General features: G+C 41.0%; 1 protein-coding gene across 8 annotated transcripts in view; it reads left to right on the top strand.

Annotated features, from left to right (window-relative positions):
• The window catches only part of SH3D19 (SH3 domain containing 19), a 169,272-nt gene that overhangs the window by 122,319 nt on the left and 32,861 nt on the right, over nt 1-14,092 (top strand). The gene's annotated exons all lie outside the window — the stretch shown is intronic.

Genomic DNA, 14,092 nt, shown 5'->3' with positions numbered 1-14,092 from the left:
CTATTTAAATTTTCATAATTGTGGGTCTGGCAGTGGGTGGGGTCAGACAATTGTTTAAGGATGGTAGACATTGAGATAGAAAAAGTTAAAACTGTTATAAAGTTATGACTGTTCAAATGCAAATTTTCAACATCATGTCAAAATATTCAAAATAAATATCCTTAATTTGAACTCCAATAAGTTCACAAGCAGAATTTTTCTAACTTTGCCTATCTGTAAACTTTGATTATTATTGATGGAAATTTTTTTTGTCATTTTTTGATTGTGTACAGTAAAGTAGACATTTACCAATAAAAATCTAATCCAAGCCTATTTGTAGTCATTGATGATGACAATGGATAGTCATTTGGCCAGAGATGGTGTCTGGAAATTAGGGGACTCACCTGGTATGTGGGAGACGCAAGGTCAAATCCTTGCTCTGATGACTATTTATTTATTTATAAATAGTGGAAAGGCTTCAAGAGGAGAGACTGAGAGAGCCTCATGGCAGAATATTCTGGTCATTTGGCTAGGGCACTCCCCTGCAGTGCAGGAAACCCAAAATCAAATTCCTTCTCCTCATCAGGCAAAGGGAAGAATTGCACCAGGGTCTCCCATATCCCAGGTGAGTGCCCTAACCATGGATTAAGGCTTATAAGAGAGGTGGTGCCACCACCAGCAGCCATCACAAAAGGTTTTTACTTTTTCGGTTCAGAAATTGTTTGGCAAACTTGACCAAATTTGCGAATAGATTTGGTTGACCTGAAACTGCATATTATAGCAAATAATCTATTTAACAGAAAAATTTGAGGCACTTCTGAAAATCCCATTCGGCCTCTATCTGTGTCTTTAGACACCTAAATATCTTTGAAAATATGTCCCTCAGAATTTAGAGCATAGGCCCTGTTCCTGCAATAAATGGACCCTGGTGCCCACACTGAGCTCATCACAGAATTGGGAATTTAGATAGTAAATTCCATGCAGTGCTGTGACTCTCTTTTTATGTTTTTGTATAGTTCCTAGCATAATGGACCCTTCAGTCCTGACTGGGGGAAAAACTATTTTCCCACCCCCCAGTAGGGATTGAAGGGTCCATTGTGCTAGGAACATACAAAACTATACAAAAACATCTATCAGTTATGTTTACACACACTAATTAATATTACATAGCTTTTATTGCTAAATTTTTCTTTCTTGAACTTTGGTAGCCTTATAAAAATGGGTTTTTCTTGATAAGAATTCAAGCATACGCTGATTTAAGCCTGTTCATGGGCTATATAGTACTCCAATATGTTATTTTATGTTAGCAACAGCTAACATGTTAGCTGTTGCTAACATAAAATAACATATTGGAGACTTTTAAATAACGGTAAACAATTTACTTAATTTTTTTTTGATAACTGTACAGATAGCTGTTGCTGGCTTGCTTGCCTAGCTCCAGGTACAAGCCATTCCTTCCGCTGATAAGGCTCATTACATACTACACTATGGGTAACTTTGGTTCCTATTTCAGAGTTCCAGCTATCATTACAATACCATAAGTTTTTAAGCAGAATTCCCAACTGCAATCCATAGGAAGTGCCTCTTAAAAACAGATGATACGATAAAGCCCATGGTGAATGAAATACAATTTTGAAAATGTGAATTTGGGAGTGAGAGAGAGACTGTGTGGGTGTGAGAGAGAGAAGGGTCTAACACTTTTTTAGCTGTTTGCTTCACTTAGCATTAAAAATGTTCACATATTTGGAAACGGATACATAAATAATACATAGCTGTCACACTACGTTTATATTTATTAATGGTAATGTATTCTCATTATAACTTGTGCTTTGCATAATTGGATGCAATTTTGATTTACTACCTCTTCCTTTCTGTATTGACATAATAACTCCAGGGTGGATTTAGGAAGGAAACTGTAGAAACGCCTTGTATATTAAATTGAGTACTGCTGATAGCAATACATGTATTTTCAGAACTGCTTTGAATCATTTGCTGACAGACTGCTTTTAAAAGAAGTGAAATAAGGCTGACTCAGCATTCTGTTGGCAATGAAATGTGCTGGAATGTAGGTCATCAGCTCAGGATAGGCAGAGCCCATTTCTTCGTGGACTGATGGGATCTGGAACACTGCAGAAGCAGTATCATTCCCTGGAGGAAGGGAGAACTTTTGAATTACTTGAGAATTACTTCCTAGTCCACTCCAGGAAATGTTGTAGGACTGGAAATGACTGGCTCTGAATAGAGTTATGCTTTGCTCTTTTTGTCTGGAGGGATGTTGCTGCAGTGCAAAGCAGAGCATAAGACTTTTTTCCAAACACTCAAAGTAAAATTTGTATTTCAGTGGTTAAAGGAAATAAACAAATATAAATACTCTGGAGTCCAGCTGACAAGCAGTCAGGCAGAATTCTTACATTTAAGGATCCAGTTCAAAGAAAACAGAAAAGACGGTTACTCACCTTCTTGTAACTGTTGTTCTTCGAGAGGTGTCGTTCACGTCCATTCCAATCAGGTGTGCACGCACCACGTGCACTGTCATCAGAAACTTTTTCCCTTAGCAGCTCCCGTCGGGTCAGCCAGGGAGCCACCTGGAGTGATGCCCTCATGGCACTCAATATATGACCCTGCCGACCCAACCCCCATTCACTTCCTTCTTGCCAGTTACTCCGACAGAGGGGAAGAAGGGTATTGGAATGGATGTGAACAGCACATGTTGAAGAACAATAGCTACAAGAAAGTGAGTAACCGTCTTTTTTCTTCTTCGAGTGCTTGTTCATCCCTCACTCATACATACATTACAAATTGCCCCACCGAGCCAAGAGAAATTAAATAAATATTGAACCAGAAATCCTGTGCTAACACAGAGAATTGCCAGAAAAATTAACTCTCCACCAGAAAAGAAGATTATCACTGTTCACCTTTCTGATAACTTACAGTCATCCTATGGACACATATGAAAAGAATACTAGGTTCAATTTTTCAAGGTATTTTTTACAAACTCAAAAATTAAGTATAGAAGAACCAGACTTTAGTTGTTTGACTTCTCCTCCAATGGTAATTATTTTGTTAATGTGGGAAGTAGGCTTGTTTGCTCACCCTACCTCTTATCTGCAGAAGACAAAAGGATTTGCCTGTGGTCTCACTTAATTAACATCAGTGTAAATCAGGATTAACACCAGTGAAATCAGTAAAGTTGCCTACGTGTTGGTGAGATCAGAATCGTGCCTCGTCTCTTGTTACTATTGGCAGCACTATGACATGACAAAGGATCCACAAGAAAAGCAATTGTGCAGTAAAAAGTATGGTGACATATTACACTAACATTAGGTGCTTTCCATGTTCCCATAGGAACAGCTTTAGGTTAGCAAGATGAATCCACAGTAAAATGCTTTGTAAAGGCATGAAGAGCAGCTATAATCTGCTCCCAATTCTCCCGACCTTTGCATTTGTAATGAATGACATAGCAAAATGCCAGGGCTTCACACTTGTTGCTATGGCAACCCTAGAACAGAAGAAAGGGCTTTAGTAGGTGGTGCTTGGGATACGGCACTTACCACTTGTTTGTAAAAAACAGTTTTACATCACAAATTATAATGTACAGAAACATAATATTTATGAAATGCAGCTAAAATATGCTTGTGTGGTGCTTAGACCTATGTCTTAGCACTGCACAGATACATCACTACTTTAGTTAGAGCCTGCCGCAAATATAACACAGCAAACTGTTCTACAGAAAGAGAGTGTCAAACACAAATGTAAGCACACGTGATGAAACAGATTCTGTGGCATCACAGCCATTCAACTGGCTTGCTAAAAACTAATATAAACATTAATGAATTTATCCTCATAGCACCCCTGTGAGGTAGAGAAGTGTTTAATCCCCATGAATTGAGGTACAGAAAGCTTAAAGTCCTGACTTTTAAGCGTGCTCAGCACCCACAACTTCAGCTGAAGGCATTGGAAGCATTGGATGTTCAGTACTTATCAAAAACAAGCCCCAAGCAACTTTCCCAAGGTCATATAGGAGGCAGAGCCTTGATGCCAACTCCTGAGTCCCAATGCAGCCTAAACCTTCTTTGACCAGGGCTGGCCCACAACAATTTGGCATCTGAGGCGGGGAGTTCAAATGACACCCCCATGCCCCTTCACTTGGGCCAAAACTTTGAAAGGTCTCAATTCTGCCTTCTTCCTGTTCTACTCCTCTCATGGTACCGCTCTGCTACCTACCCCAATAAAGGAAAACTAACAGCTTAAAATGCCTTGTTCAGAATTTTTAAGTAACACTTTACTTTCAAACCCCTGCACAACAAATGTAACTTTCTTGTCTGCATAGTAAACACTGGCATTTTTATCTTTTTGAATAATCAAAGTGGAGCTGTCTGTGCCTTCTTGGTTGCAAAGATCTGAACTGCTTCCTGCTGAAGGTCTATAGTCTGGGTCATCTCATGCTCTTGGGTCATGAGATGGCTGTTGCAAGGCTGATCAGCCTCTCCTGATCAGCGTCTCTTGTGTCATTGTGGAGCGTAGATTTTTTTTTTATTAACTTCAGCTTGGAGAAGCTGCCTTCTCCACTGGCAACTGTTACAGGAAGTGTTAGAAGTATGCACAGAGCAACAAAAGCATTTGGAAAGAGGGTGGTCATACCGGTATATTCCAGAACAGCCTTAGGTGTTGATCCTGCTGAAATGTATCTTGAAAAGGCTTTCAGTTCATCACCTAAATCACTTGCATCAATATCACACGTCATCATGTGTCAACACTGTCTCTAGTGCTGGCATTGCTGGTGTAGGCCGCCTTCAGGTATAGTGAGGAGTTTTGGAATATGATACAACATCCCAAATATACTGCTGTGTTCTTTGAGCTGTGTGAAAGGTTCAGCTGACTGTATTGCACAAGCTAGCACCTAGTTAAAGAATTCAACTTTGAATTGTTTTTTGAGGTCTCTTATGGGATTAAATCACTTGCATCAATATCACACATGTTGTCTTCTTTGGTGACTCTTGTATTCTTGAATGGGTGGGAAAATAGCTTCAGTGTGAAGTTCTTCTGCTAACTTCTGTGCACTCTTCAGAACGTTTTGAAATCCCTCATCTGACTGGTAAGACTGTAGGTATGACTTTTCTTTGTCCAGTTGTTCCATTGTTCCAGATATATCGAGGTCAACACCTTGGAATCTCTTGCTTACAACATTTATTTCAAACAATATGTCATGCCACAACACTAAGCCACACAGAAATTTGAAGTTATATATGTTTCTGGTGATTCCATTTCCCTCTGCCACTGTTCTCCCACAAACAGTTGCTGTCATAACATTATCCTCTATAATGGCAACTATGGCATCATCTGTTTCCCCAATTTGGTGTTTGATACGTTTAATCGCCTCCACTCGACTTTCCCATCATGTGGCACTCAGTGGTTTCAGTGTCAGAGAGGATGTTCCCAGACGTTGCTTCAAAATTTGCCATCGATGAGTTGATGCAGAGAAAAATACATAGATGCTTTGAATTACATTAAAAAATTGAGCAGCCTCCCTAGAAGCTGATGCTGCATCACTGACCACCAAGTTCAATGAATGAGAACTTTATGGGACAAAAAAAGCTCGAGAGTTTAACTCTCAGATCCATGTCTGCACTCCTCTGTTCTTTCTTCTCAGGTTGTCACCATTATTGTAGCCCTGACCTGTCATGTCAGCTATCACAATTCCCATATCTTCCATTTTTTTAAGAAGCACATTTGTCATACCAGCTCCTGTATTATCATCAATGTCAATAAATTCTAGAAAATGCTCTCTGACAGTCACCATTGCAGGGACATTTTCACTAGGTTCTGTTGTTGTTACAAAATGAACCATTAAAGTCATTTGTTCCATATGACTGATGTCAGGTGTGCAGTCCAGAATAAGAGTAATATCTTGCTGACTTCAGATCTGCCACAATCTTCTATTTGACTTTTGTTGCCAGTAACTGTATGATCTCATTTTGAATTGTTTTTCCAAAGTAGTGGTGTGTGTGTGTACATTTCTTGGGTGGTGACTCTTCTTAGATGCTCCTGGAGTACAGCATCCAACTCAGCCATCAGCTCCACAATTTTAAGGAAGTTTCCATTCTTTGACACATACAGCTAATATGAAGTGCCATGCAGTGCTAGGTTTTGGGTACAAGCATTCTCACAATGGCAATGAGCCTTTTCAGAACATTTTGCCAGTAAAAAGACTCTGATGAAATCTTCTCTTGATGCTGATCATCTATGGTGGCCTTTAACCTTAGTCTCATCTCAAGCTCTTTCCACCTATGGAATGCTCTCTGGTGATTTGCTGCCTTCTCATGGCATGCCAGCTTTCCAGCCAGATTTTTCCATTCCTTTGTTCCTGTAGAACCCAGCGTGGCTGGAACATTAGACTGGAAGAGTTTGCAACAAAAACAGTATGCAGCATTCTGGATTTTTGAGTACATAAGCCATGGCCTCTCCGCTTTGTCACCATTGGGGATTTCACATCAGTAATGTGTTGGATGGAAACTTGTATTTTCATTGTCTTTGGGGAACATGAAGTTTTTCATTTGCTGTGGCCCATGCCGTACAAGGAAATCCCTCTGGCTACTGCTCAAGTGGGTCCACAGTCCAGGATCATCTAGACTTAAGGAACTAACTCAGCAGCAGCTTTTTCTTGTGCCTCCACCACACTATTCTACATTTTCCTTCAGGAATGTGCATGGTTACATCCATCTGAGATGGAGATATGGATGCTGCAGTAGCTGCCAGGTCATCTGCACTCTGACTAACTGGAAGATCAGGCATCTCCTCACCACTCACATCCTCACTGGGGCCAGAAGGCTGACTGTGAACATTTGTGTCTATGTATCTCAGCAGAGCTCCTTCCTGCTTAGATAGAAAAGCTTCCTTTGCTTGCTTTCTTTTTCTGAATGCTGTCCCAGAGGTGAGTTTTGTTCTTTCACACATGACTACTGTTCTGTGCCAGCTATAGTTGCTTTCAACACTCAGTTGAAAGGGACAAATAAGCAGGCTGGTAGCAGGGCCTCAGTGAGGGAAGATATCAGTGTCTTAAGGGTCTAACTGGCTCCTGCTACTTCAGTTGACAGCCTGTTCTCCTCAAGTGGCTTCAGGAGAGCAGCAGGAAACAGGAAGCTCCCTGAAAAGCTGGTGTTAATCAGTCCAGGCTCCTGGGTGCTAGAGAGGTACATAAGAGGCTCCTCCTCCTCTCTCTCCCTGCAGCTCCTGCTGCTTTCTGTTATTTCCTCTCACCTTTTCTCCTGTCTGCCTGTTATGTTTCTTGTGTCCTCCTTCCTCCAGCACAGCACTCCACCATCTCTGTGCATCTAGAGCAGAGAAAATACATAATGCACTAGCAGCTGACACAATTTTCTAGACTCTGGGTCCTAGTGGCGCCCCCCCCCCCCTCCAGTCTGATACCTGAAGTGGCCACCTCAGTTCACCTCATGATAAGGCCAGCCCTGTCCTTGACAAGGCCTGTGTTTATATCATAATGAAATGACTCAAGGTTCTGGAAGAGAAATAGGCCAAAAGTCAACCACTCAAAATGTGCAAGCATCTATTTTGAATATAGTTCTTAAAGTGTTAATGCTTTAATAAAAGTTTGTGGTGTTTGGGTTTTTTTTATGGTTTTCCAAGTTATGACCTGTGCACTTGTGACTTCATATAGTCAGAGGTTTCAGTAATCAGCAAGTTGGATTCAGCATCGCCATTTTTACAATGACTTAGGATGGAAATCTTAGCCCCATTTCACCCATAACATATATGTAGTGTTCTTCTACTTTCTTTATCCTCCTGCACCCTCAGATGCATAGGGTGTCCAAAACTTTCCACCATTTACTTTTGTCTTGTGCTGGTCTGTTCAGGCTTCTGAGTGTCATGTTGGTAGATTTCGCTTTTTCTCCATTGTGGTGTATAAAGTTTCCCTAGATTGTCCTCTTTTATTCTTCCCAGGTGGAAGTCGTGTTGGTGGCATCCTTAAAGCATGTCCTAAGTACTTCCATTGTCATCATCTTACCATTTTAAATTATTTAGTTTTGTTTGCTTTAGTTAGAATTGTTGATGTTGCAAGAAACTCTTTCCATTGTATTCTGAAGCTCTTCCCTAGGCATTTACTTTGGAACGAGTTACGGTTCTTATCAATTTCAGTTGTAGATTTCCATGCTTCTGCTTCATGAAAGAGGAGAGACATAATAATGATATTAAAAACATTTGTTTTGGTATACAGTAGCCAATCTTGCTTCTTTTCCAAATCTTTTCAAGCTTTTGAAAATTGTGCTGTTTTTGATATTCATTGCTTGTCATTATTGTACACCTCACTCCCTAGTTGGGTAAAATGATTTGCTGCTTCTAGTGTTTCTCCATCTACTGTGATGGATGCTTTCAGGACATTGATAGCGGTATATTTTGTCTTCCTCTTGTTGATAAACAAATCAGTTTGTTTTCCTGTGCCTACCAAAAGCTGGGACTTTTCTTCAATTACAGGATATATTAAACTAAACAGAACAATGTCATCAGCAAAAATGAGTGCTTAATCGTTTATCCATAAAATTCATTAGTAGCCTTCTCCATGACATAGTCAATGACCAGTGCAAACAATAGTGGGGACATAATGCACCTTTGCCTTACTCCAATTGTCACTGCAAACTATTGGTTGATGTTGTCACCATCTCTTACTACACACTTTTTGGTATGTGTGTATGTGTTGCTGGTATAATATGTTTAGCAGGGGTTCTCAGATTTCATTGCACCATGACCCCCTTACTACACGATCCCAGGAGGAGGGACTGAGATCTAAGCCTGCCCAAGCCCGCCATCCTGGCGGGGGGCCAACACCGAAGCCTGATCCCCACCACCCTAAGTAGAGGGGTCAAAACTGAAGCCAAAGGGCTTGTAACCTGAGCCCCATCGCCCCAGGCAGTGGGGCTCAGGCTTTAGCTTCGGCCGTGGGTGGTGGGGCTTAGGTTTTGGCTTCGGCCCTGGGCCCTAGCAAGTCTAATGTGACCCCATTAAAACAGGGTCACAACCCACAGTTTGAGAACCGCTGTGTTACAGCATCAGCACTGACACTGAACAGTCAGGCAAGGAGACATGCCCCTTGTCTTGAATAACCAACTAAAGCCTAATGCAAGTTTGTTTGAGATGGGGAAATAATGCAGTTGAGTTATTTAAAACACATATTTTAAATTAAGAGACCTTCAAATGATTTTCCATAGAAATCCTTTATGCTACAGGGGTTTTATATGGAATGGAGTTGCTAATTATTTTATTTTTTGCCTTCCTGATAGGATGGTTAGATTCAGATCTTGTTCAAAAAATGTCTTCCCGTTCACTAATTGAGATATTCCTGATACACCAGAGCTATATTTGGCCCATGCACTTTAAGAGGAATTGACTTGATTTGTAGACAGAAATAGCATATTGTACATCTGGAGTAGAGAGGTTTCCGTCATGAACTCCATCCCATTAGTGTACTTCCATTTTACAAGCATGGCTATTGCCGCATTTCATATTATGTCTATTTCTCTCATAATTATAGTAGGAAAGTTCAATTTTGTCTGCAGGGAAAACAAAGAGCCACCATCTTCTTTCATGTCAGTCAAGTATGGACTCGTCTGTATTTTTGGGATATAGTGGTAACTATATGTGACCCGTGGCTTGGATATGGTCATCAGAGCAAAAGATAATTCAGAAGATCTGTTAACAATTACATTTGAGTATTCCAAGTTACTTAAAAACATACAATCTGGGACCTGTCTTTTGCGGGACATTGCCTGGCTGCTTATTTTGAGTTGTTTCCTTGTAATAGAAGATCTTGCACTTCTATAAATGCTTCTAGCCTAGTATGGTCCAGAACTAGCCTTAGAAGAATGTAGCTTTCCTTAGTGAGTGTGGAAGTGAAAGTTCTTGTCTATTTCATCCTGCAGTTTATAAGAGATCATCTTGGATCTGATTAAAGAAAGCATGTTCTTAAGTCCCATTCACTTCAATGCTTTACTGAATTGGGGCCATAAGATGTGTTCCTAGTATGCTTTCCTGAATAACTAGGCTGGCTGCTGGAAGTCTCTGTGTGGGCAGGGAAAGAAGAAATCCTCCTTTCTAGGCCACTGGCCCTATGTCTACACAGCAACTAGACACCTGTAGCGGGCCCTTGCCAGCCGACTTGGGCTCATGGGGCTTGGGTTGTGGGGCTGTTCATTGCTGTGTAGACTTCTGGGCTCAGGCTGGAGTCCAGGTGCTGGGATTCTTCCATCCCTCAGGGTCCAAGAGCCTAAGCCCAGAAGTCTACACGGCAATGAAACCGCCTCACATCCCGAGTCAGCTGACATGGGCCAGCCGCAGGTTTTTCTTTGTGTAGACATAGCCAGAGTGACAGCAGATCAACTTTATGGCTACCACTCCAGTCTTAGATCTGGAGTAGTCTTTGTAGCCCTACTGTCCTTCCTCTCCAGATCTGTACAGTGATGGATAAGCTGATCACCTCTCCTAATTAATCTCAAAAGTCACAGAATGCAGAGCACCACAGGAAATTTTCTTACAGCTGGGCTCCATGTTACACACCCCTGTGTGAGTACCTGAAATCCTGCCTCCTGCACAGCTGAACTGCACTGGATTCCACTGTGGTTCTCACCTGCAACCATTGTGGGGAGAGATGTGGGCAGAACATGCCCATAGCACCTATCATGCTGGAGGATTGCAAAGCACAGTGAGAACAACATATGTTAGGGGTCACTTACCCACCAGTGAAAGGCTAATGTGGACCATGCAGCCATTAGATGACAGGAATGGTTTTTAAAAACAAAAACAAACAATTAACTTCTCCAAATCAAAACACAGGGAAAATTTGAGGTAGGCAGAATGTGATTAACCAAGCTGGAATTAGGCAGGACACCTATGTTAATACCTCAAATCTTGCAAATCGGGAGAATTTGTAATGTCTGAGCGGTCAGATCCTTTTTGTTTAAATATCCACCAGGCAGTATTTCCATTATCACTGTACCACTTATCACCAGACTAGTGTTGGTTCAGTATTGCTTCCATTTTAGTTTGGAATCTTGTCTATTGAATCTCCAACCATATTTCCAGCAGCATCTAGGTTTATCTTGAAAGTCTCTACTTAAGTGTGGCTAGGCATGATTCTACTCAGGCTGTGAAGTGGTTTCACCAAGATGAGATTTTAATAAATTTCTGTGTTTTTAAAGAGAGTAGACTAATCCTAGAAGACCCAGATAGCCATCTTGATTTTTTGTGTCTCTCAGTCTAGTAGCTTATTTAATATATAATCAAACATTTCAAGTAGACACAGTGCATACTTCTATAATGGTAATGCATGTTATGATGCCAACAAATCAGCATTTCTAGGGCTATTATGTCATTCTTGGATGTACTGAGAGCACTATTTGCAGGACTTAGTCAAAACAGGGTGGCTTTTTCAAAATACATAATAAATATTACATTTCTCACTTTCCTCGACCTACCTGTTTGGAGGTCCCCCCATTTTTGTTGTGATATCTACCACATCTTTTACTTTTCTTTGAAGAAAGGAACATAAAACAGATCACTCATCTTATTGTCTCCTAGCTATGGACTAACAATAACAGCTTCAGAAAGATAGCCACCATCTTCCCCTAAATAAAGGCCAAATATCTGCTACATCATCCCTTTATTTTTTGGTGTGGAACAAAGATGGTAAAATGGGGCTGGATGAAATATGTCTGTCTCTTCTAAGCCAGTAGAACCAAGAAAAAATATATATGTGGTAGTCAGGTGCACACTGCATTTTCCCTAACTTAAGCACATATGTAGGGAAATATGTTATCAAAGGGAGGTTATAAAATAAACTGTTTTATTTGCAGTTGCAGAAAAGTCAGACTCAGGAAAATAAAGGCTGTGAAAATAATATAAAAGGATTATTAAAGAAAAATGATAGTAGTCTATTGATATTGGTGTTTATCTGTTATGAAGAATGCCCTAGAAGATTAATTTACTGGAGTTGAGAGTGTATTTTCTATTTTCACACGTCTCTGAATCATGCTCAAACCATGCCCAGTTGTTAAATACCTTTAAAAAAATCCATATGCTGTCAGTCCCATTACACAAAGCAGCATAGTAGTTTACCAGACAATTTTCACCAACACAACTCTGGGGAAAGAAATGACACAAACAAGTTAATGAAGCGTAAACTAATTATGAGGTGACAATAGTATTATTGAACATAAGATAATGAGGGGAAAATTCATGTTCCAATAAATGCTGTGCTTAACCTTGTGACGAATACCACACAGATGAAGATTTAATGGTGACTTATCCTCCAGGGTTACCTGTGTAGAGCAGTCTCTCTAGAACAGCACTAAATATTGTTAAAGGGGGTGGAGAGAGAAAAATGGAAACTATTGACAACTAGGGGCTTGTTACAATCTATGTCTCCATTCTATAAAAATGCAGGCATGAGCTTCGCTTTAAGTAGATGAGTAGTCCCATTTGACTTAACTCTGCACAGGGCCGGCTCCAGGCCCAAGCGCGTGCTTGGGGCGGCATGCCATAGGGGGCACTCTGCTGGTTGCTGGGAGGGTGGCAGGCGGCTCCGGTGGACCTCCCGCAGGCGTCCCTGTGGAGGGTCCGCTGGTCCCACGGCTCCGGTGGAGCATCCGTAGGCATGCCTGCGGGAGGTCCACCAGAGCCACAGAACCAGCGGACCCTCCGCAGGGATGCCTGCGGGAGGTGCACCGGAGCCGCGAGACCGGCAAGCGGCAGAGCGCCCCCTGCGGCGTGCCGCCGTGCTTGGGGCAGCGAAATCGCTAGAGCCGGCCCTGACTCTGCATATATATTTGCAGGGTTGGGGTGTCAATATACAGCTTTTGAAAAATCCTTCTTAGTGACCTCAACAAAATGCCCATTTACAAAGACAGCTCAATGTGTGGATGTAGATATTTGTATGAAATCCACAGTACAAAACAGTATATATTGGGGGCGGGGGGGTGTTGAGTGACCTGTTCAGCTCTACTATATAAACTGGCTGCACTAGAATAGGGATATTCTCTAAGTGAAATTATCTTAATTAGGCCTATTTTTAATGGAATGATGTAGTTAGAATATGCCTCCTCCCCATCCATAATCCAAATTTGAAAGCATTTAAATGAAAATGTGATTTTTAACAAGACCAGAGGCAAACATTATATTTTTTATGTTTAAAAACTCTAATTTAAATCTCCAAGTAGCAAATATTTCAATTTCTTGGTAAACAGCATCAGATTCTGTTACTTACTATTTTTATAAGAAATGCTGTCCTCCCACAATCTTTTATTAATGTAAATTCTGAACAGTTAACTTAAAGAAGTGATTTTATATTTTCCCCCAGGGAGGCTGTCATTTTGTGCAGAGTGCTTTTCCTTTAATTCTATTTTGTCCTTTCTTGCCTTCAGTGAAAAGAAGAAACTGGAGAATTTAAAGGAACGCGCACTGTGCTTCCTTATTTAAGTGCATCTGACACTCAATAATGCCTTGTCTAGCTAGCACACATCTGAAATGGCCACTACATGAGATCAGTGCTGATTTGCAGGGGCTTCTGTGTGAATGGTGGATGGGAGTCATGGTGAATTTGTTGGTCAGAATACATCTCCCATTTCCATCTTGTGCAATTATGGTGCAGTAATTGTTGGCATCTTAGTGTATGGGGATAGATACTGCCAGAGGAAGAAATAGTACTTGATAATATGGAGTGGATCTTAAATAGATACATGTTCCTTGGCATGGAGGCAATCGGAGTCCTGCCGGAACAGGAGTTATTTGTTTATCCCAATACATTTCTATGACCGTCTTCTGCATGTTATCTGAACAATTCATAAACCATAATCAATTAAGTGTTAACTGCCTATTAAGCATGGAAAGTAATCTCATTTTTGTGGATAGAGAAACGGGGGCCCAGAGAGGTTGAGTGAGTGATTTGCCCAGGGCCACCCAGGCATGTCTGTCACATAGCCAGGAATAGAACCCAGCTCTGACTCTAGTCTTATGTTTTAACCACAAGACAAGCCTTACCCATTACTTCAGGATTATGATCTGTAAAAAAGCAACACAAATTTCAAGGAAAACCTGACTTAGTCACTTA

The sequence above is a fragment of the Gopherus flavomarginatus genome, chromosome 3 (genome assembly GCF_025201925.1).
Source record: "Gopherus flavomarginatus isolate rGopFla2 chromosome 3, rGopFla2.mat.asm, whole genome shotgun sequence".
Lineage (NCBI taxonomy): Eukaryota > Metazoa > Chordata > Testudines > Testudinidae > Gopherus > Gopherus flavomarginatus.
This window is presented reverse-complemented; position numbering and strand designations above follow the sequence as displayed.